The sequence below is a fragment of the Symsagittifera roscoffensis genome, chromosome 1 (assembly GCF_963678635.1).
Source record: "Symsagittifera roscoffensis chromosome 1, txSymRosc1.1, whole genome shotgun sequence".
In the NCBI taxonomy this organism is placed as follows: Eukaryota; Metazoa; Xenacoelomorpha; order Acoela; family Convolutidae; genus Symsagittifera; species Symsagittifera roscoffensis.
The window spans coordinates 53,545,123-53,557,181 of NC_087062.1; the positions used below are offsets into that span (position 1 = coordinate 53,545,123).

Genomic DNA, 12,059 nt, shown 5'->3' on the forward strand with positions numbered 1-12,059 from the left:
GGTTTTATATAACTTTGCTGAGATTAAACAGAGTAATTGAGTCTGCTCGCAAATTAGTTGAGCATGTGTAGAGCCCTTAGATTTGAAAGAGACAGAAACTGAACTGATGTTGAACAAACAAAACAGCATGGTCGCATAGATTACAGCTTAAAGTAAGAAAAAATTTTACAAGCAATTTTTAGAGCAATTATCATTGCTGGCCATTGCGTCTTCTAAAAAATCGGAAAAATACGACAATATGATGATATGATGTGTTCCTAAAGCATGTAGATGTTTTAGTCTCAAAATTTAAAAATTAAACACTTTGAATGCTCTCCTACTCGTTGTTTTTCTGGAAACCGAAATCAACTTTGGGGTTATTATTAATCCCCAGTAGCGTGGTCGCGGAGGCGCATTGCTCTAAAATACCACCATGCCTTTTTTACTGCCAAGTTCAAACAAGCGCAGTTGATGTCTCATGGCAAAGATGTCCAAGAAATAGGGTCCGTCCATAATTTTTTCCAATCTTTAAAAGCCATAAACAGTTGCCAGATTTGAGCAAAGATAGCTGGTTGCTGTGCATGTAGCACAAAATGTTACTACCGCATTCATAAAGAAACACAGACATTTTTTTTTAATTAGTGTCTTTTTTTTGTGTGGATGGTGTGATGAGAAAAGTATATAAACACGCATAAAAGTAGCGAGTTTTGCTACAGAAATTTTTTCAAAAAAAATATTTTCTATTTCTTTGCCGAATAATGTTTTAAATTTTCTTAGAAAACTTTAATTGCCAAGAAAGTGTAAAGTGAAGCTTTCACAATTTGTTTTTCGTTGTGTACAAACAAATTTTTAAGCTTAATCGACCCATATTAATCAATTTTTAAATAACGAACTTTAGTAGTTGCTCGATCGAAATCAGACTAAATCTCAAAATTGACAAGCTTTTGTAATGTTTCTTGAATCACGGCTTACCGGGCGCAACTATGATATATAATTCAACTCATTCCGTTGATTGTTTTTGGTACCTGATTTTTGCTGGAAAACAAAAAAATGATTAAAAAAACTGAAACTTATCTAAATACAAAGTTCTTCCCAATTTTCAATGGTCGGAACAATTATTCAAAAATGAGGCAATCATGACAAGCAAAACTTGACAAAAATTTGTGATCTCAGAATCCGCTGTTGACTTAAGTATTTTTTGGACGAAATTAAAAAAAAAAACTTTTTTGCAAGCAGGTTGTTACCACCTAAACTTTCGAAAAAATTTCATCGCCGAAATTTGCTGTTGTTACATTGAAAAATGGCAGTTTTACTTTTAAAACTAAATTATCAGTGTTTTGAAAAATATTTATGAATTAGTTAAACAATATATATAACAGGACCACTTACATCTTAATTCCTCAAAAACTGACGAAGTCTCGAACTCCTGTGAAAATTTTATCTATTTTTGATCCGAGCCTGAACTGGTAATTTCAGCGTTAATTTTTATTGATTAAAAGAACCAAAAATGACCCAATTTTTTGCGTAAAGTTTGAGAAAGATTAATTGAAGCAGATCACTTGTGGTACAATTCTATGTAACAATTAATTCCATCCTTTTAAGTCCATTTCAACTCAATTTGAGAAAAACGCGTTTGAAGTTTCCAATTTAATTGCGATACCTGAAATGACACGAAGGAGAAAATCACCCTAAGCTACAGTTGCTTCTTGATTGTTTTGTCTTCGGGATTGGCCATAACAATTGCAAGAACTCATATTGAGCTGAAATTGAAATATTTAGGTAGAGGTTAAAGATTTTTGTGCGGACCATTGAAAATGGAGAGGAGCTTTGTATTCGGGTGTCTTTTTGTTTTTTAATGTTTTTTTTTGCTTTTATTTTATCAGGCATAATCATCGGAAAACGTCGAGTGAAGTATCGATTATAGCCCTTTCAGTCATGATTCAAACTATTTTAAAAATTTCTAAAAAGATTTCCCAATTTTGAGAAAAAATAGGGTTAAAAATTTTTTTATAAGAAAATCATAAGGCTTAAAAATCATAAGGCATTATAAGAAAATCAGGCTTAAAAATTTTTTACCGCAAGCAAAGTTGATTTTGAAAGCTCAATTAGACACTTCCTAGATAACAAAAACTGTCAAAAAAATTCAAATAATTTGCAAATAATTAGAAAAAGATTTTATCATTTTATTTGAAGTATTTTTCATTTAACGCCAATCATTTGATTATACCTAAATCACTATTTTGATTCGCGTTCAAATAATTCTCTTGTCACACCACGCACTACACTACTTTGAAGAGAAAATTTTTTTAAAGAAGAGATAAATTTTTTGAAAAACAATTTTTTTCAAAGAATGAAAAGCAGGTTAAAATTTCTATTCAAGTCCTGGAAACTTAATTTTACTCCAGTTTTCTTAGCCTAATTTATTTTTGAGCTCATCTTGGATTAAAAATTCCTGAAAATTTTAAAGAAAAATGAAGAAAATTTTTTTCAATATGTCTATTTCACTATGAATATCGAATATGCTTATGCACTAGGTTTTCGCTTAAGATCATTTCATCAATCTTTTGAATAGTTTCTTATGAATGTGGTTGAAATAATCTGTGCTACTTACTTCGGCTACTTTTGTTTAAAATGGTATTGTTACCAATTCATGCACAAAAATTGCAATCCGTAACAAAAACCAAACAAGGCTCTATTAAGCAAGGCGACGCCCTGAACGTTCCGATTGCCGGTTAAAATCTGAGTATTCCGATAAATATACCTGAATATTCGGATCACATTTTCTGGAAAAAATTACCCACATGCTATTTACAGTACAAAAAGATTGATTGTTCCTTTTTTTGAAGAGAGCGAGGAATAATTAAGCTTGGGCCGTTTTTTAAGTCAATTTTCGAATTATAAACTGCGCGTTTTTGACAAATATTTGTTGTCCGGAGCTCAACTATAAATAAGTTTTGAATTGTTGTTTTTTGATTAAGTTATGGGGGTTCGAAACCTACTAAATTGGTCAACTTGAGACAATAAATGTGCGATGCATTGATTTCTTATAACACGCGCATGCGGCAGATGAAGTTGTTCGAAACGAAATTGAATGGATGCAAGTCACTATTCTTATTAATAAAATACGACTCACTACTAACATCTCTTCGTACTTTACATTATTCCAAAATAGCAAAACTGGTGGCTTTCAAACCCTCATAACTTTGCGAAAAAAGATCTCAAGGAAAAATATGAGCTTAGGAAAGCAATAGTTTTTAGATTGTAGAAAAAAAGTCGGTGACACAAGGCCAGTTAAATAAATTAAAAAAACACCCCAAGTAATTTTCTTTGAACATCAAAAAAACACTTTCTTCGAAAACCGAATAAAAAATTAATTAACCTAAAACTCTATACAATTATTCGAGAAATCTATATTCGGAGCAATTTAGAAAAGAAAAACAATTTAAGGCAGCAGAAATCATATCAGTCATAAAATTGACACATAGAGTTTGAGAAATTTTCAGAGTTGTTTCAAGAATTGAACACAGAGGCGAAGTTGCACTTCGCATACACAAGCAAAAATATGACCGATAACGCTACTGGGAAAAACTGAATGAGTAAGACTTTGAGTCTACTTAATTGCAAGGTTGCCATGATACCTTGTCATGAAATGGCCATGATACCTTGAAGACAGAGTGCTATTTGTATTACAATAATCTGTGTTAATTTCCTTAGAATTGGCTATAGTTAATAGCTGGTTATTGATCAAAATGAACACTTTCAAAGTGAACCAAGACTGCTCGTATCAGGGCGAAGCCCTGAATGTTCCGACTGCCTTTTAAGGTTTATAGAGCAGTAATAACATTAAAAAATTAAATGTAAGAAAAAATAAAATGAAAAAAAATTTTTTTCTAAAATTTGAAATTTTTTTTATGAAAATCATCCCCCCACACGCCATAAAAAGAACAGAAGCATAGATTTTGCTCCTTGTAACAAACCAATTATGGCGAATAAGCTTCTTTTAACCAATTTGGAACGATTTCTAAGACGGATTAACTCTCCGCTTACGCGTTAATAGCGCGAAATATATCGCGCGTTAATTGTCCCAAATTGGCCACAATGGCAATATTTAAACCCCCATAACTTTACGAAAAATGATCACAGGTGAAATATCTTTTCAAATTTGAGCTCAGGACAACAATAAGTTTTGAATGATATAAAAAAGTTCCGTCAAAAATGGCTAGTTAAAAAGTCGAAATTTGTCTGAAGAAAAAAAAACCCACCCCGAGCACAAATATTCCGTTACTTTCGTATCGAAAGTCGGAACAAAAATTTGTCGCAACAATATTTGCGACTTGCGTTGGAAAAAAAGAAAGTTCATACTATAACACAATCTTTGATTGTGTAAACATCTGTAATGTTTGAAATATTATTTTTTTTGCTTCGGAAAGATCTTAAGGACATCGCCCTGAAATCCCAAGAAAGATAATAATTCAAAGATAATGTATGACATTCCAAAAACGTTTTAAAAAGATGTTTTTTATAATTTATCAGAATATTATAATAAGAAAAAAGTGCGTAATATAAAAAAATATAGAAAGTGCCACTAACTTTGCATATTGGGAGGTGTTCTGCTGTCTGAACAACATGACTTCTTCTGGTGAAATTGGGTTGGGGTGGAGTGACCTCACACAGTTGACCACGCCCTCTTCTTCACTCCCACTGCCCCAGTACTCCCTGCCCCCCACTACCATCGAGTGGAACCCTCCAGTAGAAGCCGGTTTCTGGTAGTGATTCTGACTACTATGACTCATTCCAGTGTGAACAAATTGGTTTTCGGGAACTTGCTGGTACCTAGAACTCGGTTGACCTTGGGTAAAATTGGACTGTCTCGTGTCGAAGTTAGATTGCAATGTTGTAACAAGGCAAGTTGTCTGGCCACGGGAGTAATGAGGACTGGACCGCCCAAAAGTTGGGTCTGCAGCCAAATTGTGACCTGATGTGCCTGAAGGTATTTGAGCATGTGGTGACTGGATTTGGGTCGCAGGTGGGAAATAGTTTTGGCTTACACTGCTGTTGGGTAGATTTGTGTAACTACCGTTGTGAGATACTACTGAGGGATTGGTGATTATGCAACCCGAGGTAGGTGAGGAAGGTCCGCCGCCACTGCCGCCCGACAGATTAGGCGTGGAACTGAAACAGCGCATACGGAAAATCAGAATGAAGTTATTAATGGATACTTTTGAGTTGCATAATCTTCTAATGGGTGCAAAAAGGGAGTCTAGCTGACTGAGGAAACGAAGACGGGAAAAGAAGGAAATTGTAAGGCGGAAAAATTTGTTTTCATTCAAAACGGACCATAGTTTATGCCGGCCGAGGAGAGAACAGATTGACGAACAATAATTACTCTCGAACTCAGTTTAATACTTGAATATACATATAAAGAAGAAATTATGGGAAATTAAATCTATTGTTGGTAAAATAGAAGAAAATCCTGTTTAAATTACGCCTTCTTGGTTAGAGAGAACCAGCATGTGTCGAAACTGACAGGCTTTAATGAAAAGGAAGGCAGGCTTTGAAAGCACACCAGGAAAAAGTGAAGCAAATTAATTACGACTACGCCACGGGGTTCAAAAAGTAAACAAAAATAGAGAGCAAATATGGTGCAGATTGAAGAAAAATTGGAACAAAAAATGAATTGCATTTAGTAAAAATGTGTGAACATTATTTCAATGAACATCAGCGATTAAGTTTACCAAATCAAAGTAATAATAAATAGCACCTACAGCGGACAAAGTCAAGTTATCTGGCAGAGTTTTTCTCTCGTGGGTATTTGGTGTTGCAAAATGTTCTCAAATCAGTCTAGGAATAATCTGGAAAAAGCGACATTTCACTACAAGATAGCCGTCTTTGTTGGTCAGAGTAGTGTTTTTAATCGTGAAATAAGTGAAGATCTGACATTCATTTTATAATACTTAGTCCCACATGAAACTGAACTTTGATCTACCGTACTATCAAAGAACAGAAATTTCCAATCAGTCACTTTCTCAGAGAAAAGGTTTTTTTTCTGTCTGTCTTCATATTCAGAACATTTTTTCTCGACATCGAGAAAAAATTGTCCGAGATTTTCATTTCAGTCTAAATCACGACTTTAAGTGACTAATCTATCACTCGATCAGCAGAGCAATGAGGCAGGTCTCCGCCTCTCAGTCGAAAAGTCCGTGCTTTGGAGCCCACCTTTGGAGCCCACCGAGTCCATGGTCATGGCTTACTACGGTGAATCAACGTTATCCGGCCCAGATAACACGCAAAAAGTGCGTAGGTACTTCATGAAAAAAGGAAACAACGCCATTTTGCCGTAATGACTTTAAAGAATGAGAAAAAACTCAAAAAAAATGAGATTTAGAGTTTTTTCATTTCGGATTTTTTTCATTCACAAATAATTCGTCACTCTAGTTGCTGGTCGCAGCAATTAACTCTTGTTTTCATCAAGGTGCGCTGAACCGGAAAAATGTAGATAAGTTTGGTTAGTTCTAGATTTCTTAGATTGGCTGGTTTAACACCGTCAGTCATTTCTACAAATTTCTATTAGTCTTTCTTATTATCAATAAATTTTCTCTGAGCAATCATAGGACACAAAAAGTTGACATAATATGATAACACCACGCTATGAAAAATTGTTACTGATAAGCGGATATCAGCGGATGTCAGTCATCAGCGAGAGATGATTGTGTCAGCTTGAAAAAGGCGGAGAAAAGTTTCTTAGACCCAACTTTTATGAGTGATAAAAAACTACTGTAACCTTCTGGCATCAATATATTCAAAAAATATCAGTTATGTTTGACGTCAGCTTCAAAAGATCAAGAGACTGAGTAAATGGTAAATGGCCAAAAAAACAGAGCCATCGATGAAAAACAATAATTTTTAGTTAAAGCAAAACAATCAGAATTTTCAGCTAACATTCCAGCTCTTTTAGCCCTGCTTCTAATTGAAAATGACGACTATAAAACCAGTGGTTTTCCCAGTATTCAAAAACTTGAAGTTTTCTTTTCAGACTGTCAAATCACCAATCATCCTGCCGTCAATAAATGTTGTTGTTTTAAACAAGTAAAGAGAAAGAGACTCAGATTTGCTTTCTAGATTTTACATATTCTCGCAGCTCAGTTTTGCAAACATGCTAGCCAATTTTCCTGGATACAGCACTGAAATCTGCATTCTAAATTGCGACCTCTTTATCAGTGGCGGATCTAAAGTTTTCTCGAGGGGCAGGGCAGGTTTTTTTAAAACTTTTCAAAACTTTTTTAAGTCGATCAAATTGATTATACGAAGGCTCCCAGAACACCATAAAGACCTTTGGTTTGTGAGGGGGTCAAATCCCTGAAAAGAAAATGGCGTCCGCCCTTTCAATAGTTGAAGCAAATCTACTGAAAGCTATGTGGTGACTACAAAACTCTAGGTGAATAGTTACCTGTTAGGTAGTACAGGGATAAAGTTTTCCATCTTCAGTTCTTACTTTCTGGCTACGGAAAACTGAAATTAATTACAAATGTGTTTGAGAAAGTTAGTTTGAGGAGAGGTATCAATTGCGGCACAGCCTGTTCTTGCTCTGAGGCAAATCTAAGATTTTTGCATGAAGTAGGTATAATGAAACACTTCATTGAAACACTCACAAGCCATTTTAACATTCATGTTTCTATAACTTATCAAACTGGACTCTTTTTACACCTAAAAACTTGAATTGAAATTTAAACTAATTTAAATTTATATCTTGAATTTAAAATTTCGTTGTAATTTCCTTAAAATTAGCTGTTGAAATAAACTACAGAAGCTTATACTTGATGAAAGTAACAAGCAGTTGAAACAAAAAGTGAAAAGGCCCCACTCGGCGCCCACTCCCAACTAAAAAAACAATGAGGAGTGGAGGGAGGTAGTTTTAAGTTTTGGGATGAATGCAGACAAAATAATGAATACTAGAGATTAGTCGCTCTTATTGTTGCGCTTTTTGATTCGAATTTTTTGCTTGAAATCTTTGATCTTCACCATAAAAATGGCTTAAAATAATCCAAAAAGTTACGTTAATCCAAAAAGTTACGTTGATATATTGAAAAACCTTTTCCCCAGATTCCAATAATGACCCTAAATTAATGATTACTATTATCATTAGCCTTTTGACAGGAGTTGATTCTCTTGATAATGTATTAAATTAAAGAAACCAGGAAATAATTGACTTAAAAAACAATATTTTTGATCTCGTAACGCGAGTAAATTTTCGGAAAAGATATTTGAGCAAAGATTGCTTAATTTTTTTGAATTTTGATATCAACCCATACTCCCCCAACCTGATTTCCCACATGTGCAACCTAATTTACCAATACTTTGATGGCTATGTGTTATCAACGCGAGCTATCAAGGCATGTCAGCCTCTTCCGACTCGCACGGACTCTGGTAAGAATTTCCAATTTATTTGAAATTTGTCTACTTTTCGGACGAAGATGAGATTTTCAGAAGGAGGCGTATGTTATCTGGGCTGAAGGGTGTACAGGGAAAAAGTGTATTCATAATGCAACGTTTGCCGAAATCAGATATGAAAAACAAAAGGAAATGCAATGACATGAATCTTATTACAACGACTCATAACTGCCAAGTGAAAGTTTTTTGCCAACGAGCAAATGGCTCAATTTATTCCCAAAGTGTAAATAGCCTTGCTGGATTCTTGCTGGTGTAAATAGTCTTTTAAACAGATCAGTAAAAATCGACCTGAATCTCAGAATTATCCTCAAGCAGTTCAAAACTGGGCGCCATATGGGTGCTCAACTAAATACCAATTCAACTCCTGATATTTTGAGGAGATGGTAAGAGAGGAAAATAATGCCAGAAATTTTGGATTTTGATAATCAGGCATCACGGAAATTGAATATTCAAAATGAATTGGAAGCGCTCAAAATAGAAAAAACAGTAACAAAAAACGCTAACACATAAGTTCAATCAACATGACTGAAGTTTTTTTAAGTTTGATATGGAAAGAAAGGTAGAAGAAATTAAAAGACAGTTTTCTTATAGTTTTTAAATATAAGGTCCCGTAGATGCTATCATGACCAACTCGTTCTAGAAATACATCAGTTAGAACAAAAACCTTTAATTATTGCACTTTGAGAAACCTGGCTGTGTGATAATGGTTATCTGAAAATCTATCATCTTGATGATAACCATACCTTAATTTCTAAGCACCGAAAATAAAAACGAGGTGATGGATGTTCGTTTTATGTGCGCGATGAAGTGAGTTTTCACCCAAATAGTGTAGAGGTTAATTTCGAATGCGTAAACGTAACTATTGTGTGTATGTTAGTCAAGACCAAAAATTTCGTTGTCTATAAAACACCACTGAGCAAAAATGAAGATTTTTCTTATCACTTTGAGAAATAACTCCTGTACTTAAATGCTTTAAAAAGTAGTTTTCTTGTTTGTAGAGTTTTTAATATCGACACTTTAGATTGCAATCAAATTTCAAAATCTTATATTAATCTTATTGAAAGCTGTAGCGCGCCATTCTGAATAGCGATCCTACTTCGAGTGAATGTATTGATAATTTAATTGCTAATTTTGATGCCAATGTAAAACAGTGGATTCCACTATTTCTGATCATTTTCTTTATTTAAATCTGGCTACGTGAATATTGATCCACAAAAAAATCGTGACGAAAATATTCATAAAAATTTATTCCTTTCAGAAAACAAATTTTCGAAGAGATCTAAGCTGAGTGATCCCAATAATAAATTATGCCTGTTAGTTGAATCCATAGTTTCATCAATTGATCGTTTCGCGCCTTTAGAAAAATCGAAATCACAAAAATAGTCATGGGTTACGGATTCAACCAAAAAAGACCTCAAAAACCGCAATCGATTTTTCAAAAAATGGGTACAAAATCCTACTGAATCGAATAAACTGCACTACTCTCAAGCTGGAATTTTAGCAGATAAGGTAAAAGGAAATCAAAAAAGAGTTTACTTTTAGAAAAACGTTGAGAAAGGTAGAAATTCAAAAGCGCTGTTTCAGGCCTTAAAAGAATTTTGCAAAGGAAACTCCAAAAACTCGAGTTTTTTTGATGCTGATGTTTTTAATGATTTATTTGTCTCAATTGGCAAGAGTCTGAAGAATCCTGAACTTGATTACAAACAAGCAGTGGATTGGGTAGATCGGATCGAAAAATCAATTTGAAAAAAAAAATTGGCTATAGAGGTCGGATTCATTGTCTTCTGAAAAGTTACTTTACAAACCGGTTTAAATTTGTTCAAAAAATATGTCTTCCAGGCGCTCTATTTTATGTGGATTACCGCAAGGGCAGTCAGATTTAGGTCCGTTTTTGTTTATAATAAATGTGAATTATCTTCTGAAAGTTGCAGAAGATTCTGTGGTAGTACTATTTGCTGATGATACTACAATATGCAATGCAGAGACAAACTTTTGCGATAGCTTTGATAGCTCGTTAAACAAAGTGGATGGATGGTTCAAAACGAATGGTATTAGTGACAATCCTGTTGAAACTCAAATAAGGAAATTTGGTGGTATTTTTTCAAATGATTACTTAATTTTTTGGCAACTTTGTTGAGAATAAACTCACTTTCAAACTTCACATTGAACATGTGTAAAAAAGTTAACTAAAACTTGTGGCATTGTCTGGAAAGCAACGTATATTTTTTCGAAACAGCAGATGCTTCGCTTTTAGAAAGCAAGTGTAATTCCTACAATCACTTATGGAGTTTTAAAATGGGAATGCATTCCAATCTCACCTTACCGAGATAAGTAAATTACAAAAATGAATCTCGCGAGCAGTTTTTTAAACGCCGATATGAATCAATCAAGGAATTCATGGACGAAATCAAATTGCCTACATTTTTTGATTTATACTTCTTTGAGATGTTTAAATACTTGTTTATTCAATTGCGATCGGACAAAATAAATTGTTTACTGTCTCAATTTTACTTCGAAAAAAATGGATCATGTACCAGGAGCAAAGCGAAAGGCGTAATTGAAGTGACAAAATTTTCTATACTGCTAAACAGAGATCGCGTGCAGTTAGAATTGTGCAGGCTTTAAACTATTTAAAACAAAATGGCTTGACACTTGTTAATATACATGACATGACACAAGTTAGCTGTTTGAGATTCTATGAACAGCTTTTTCAATATTACCTAAATTACAAACAGGACCTCTATAAACTGTTTTTTAACTTCAGTCCATAAATTAAATTGTTTGTTTAGTTAATGCTAGCTGTATTATCTTTACTCTCCATTTATCCTACTCAGTGAGCAGTACTGCTCTTCAGGATCTCTCTCCAGACAGAATGTATTGCTTTTGTCGTTGTATATGTAGCTAGTAAAGTAATTCAAACTCAAATTTATTTCAAATTCAAGTTTGCAAATTTCCAGCAAAATTCTTGCATTTCCATTTGTTTAGCAAACTTTCCAGCTAAAAGTTTCACCTTAAATTGCGTATTTGGAGATCAAATGCGTATGAAATAAAAGGTCTCCGATAGCAAAAACAACTGCAAATATCAGGTCTCAATTTAAAGAAAAATTTAAATCAGACAAATCGGAACTACGTATGAACCCGATTGCATTATCTGCTTATTTTAATCAGTTAATTTTAATTTAAGTCCTTCATATATTTTTTGAGAATATCTAATTATCTTTGAAATTGTTCAATACTCAATTACATTTGAAAAATCAGTGTTTTAAAGTTTTTGTTCTTATTTTGTTCGAGCATCACGATTCCGAACACTGAGAGCAAGTGGGAACCTTCCATTCGAGTGATCTTACAAAAGGCTTTTATTAGTCCCATACCTATGATTCAAAATAAGACAAAAACATTCAGTTTTACTCAAATAACCCGGGTTGACCTCCATAATTCGAAAATGCTTATCTAACAACTCCATACACCGAAAATGCTTACCATACAATTCCATACATCAAATGTATGGAAAAATGTTATTCGTACAATTTTCATACAATTTCAAAAAATCATTGAAAAATTTTAGAATTAGTTTCTGCGGCTATTTGAATCAAATAAAACACTCTGAAGATGAAAAAAGAAATTTTTTTGGA

At 33.8% G+C, this 12,059-nt stretch overlaps 1 protein-coding gene across 1 annotated transcript in view; it reads left to right on the forward strand.

The window, feature by feature from the left end:
- LOC134845638 (lysine-specific demethylase 6A-like) overlaps positions 1-12,059 on the forward strand; it is a 438,371-nt gene that overhangs the window by 58,785 nt on the left and 367,527 nt on the right. The gene's annotated exons all lie outside the window — the stretch shown is intronic.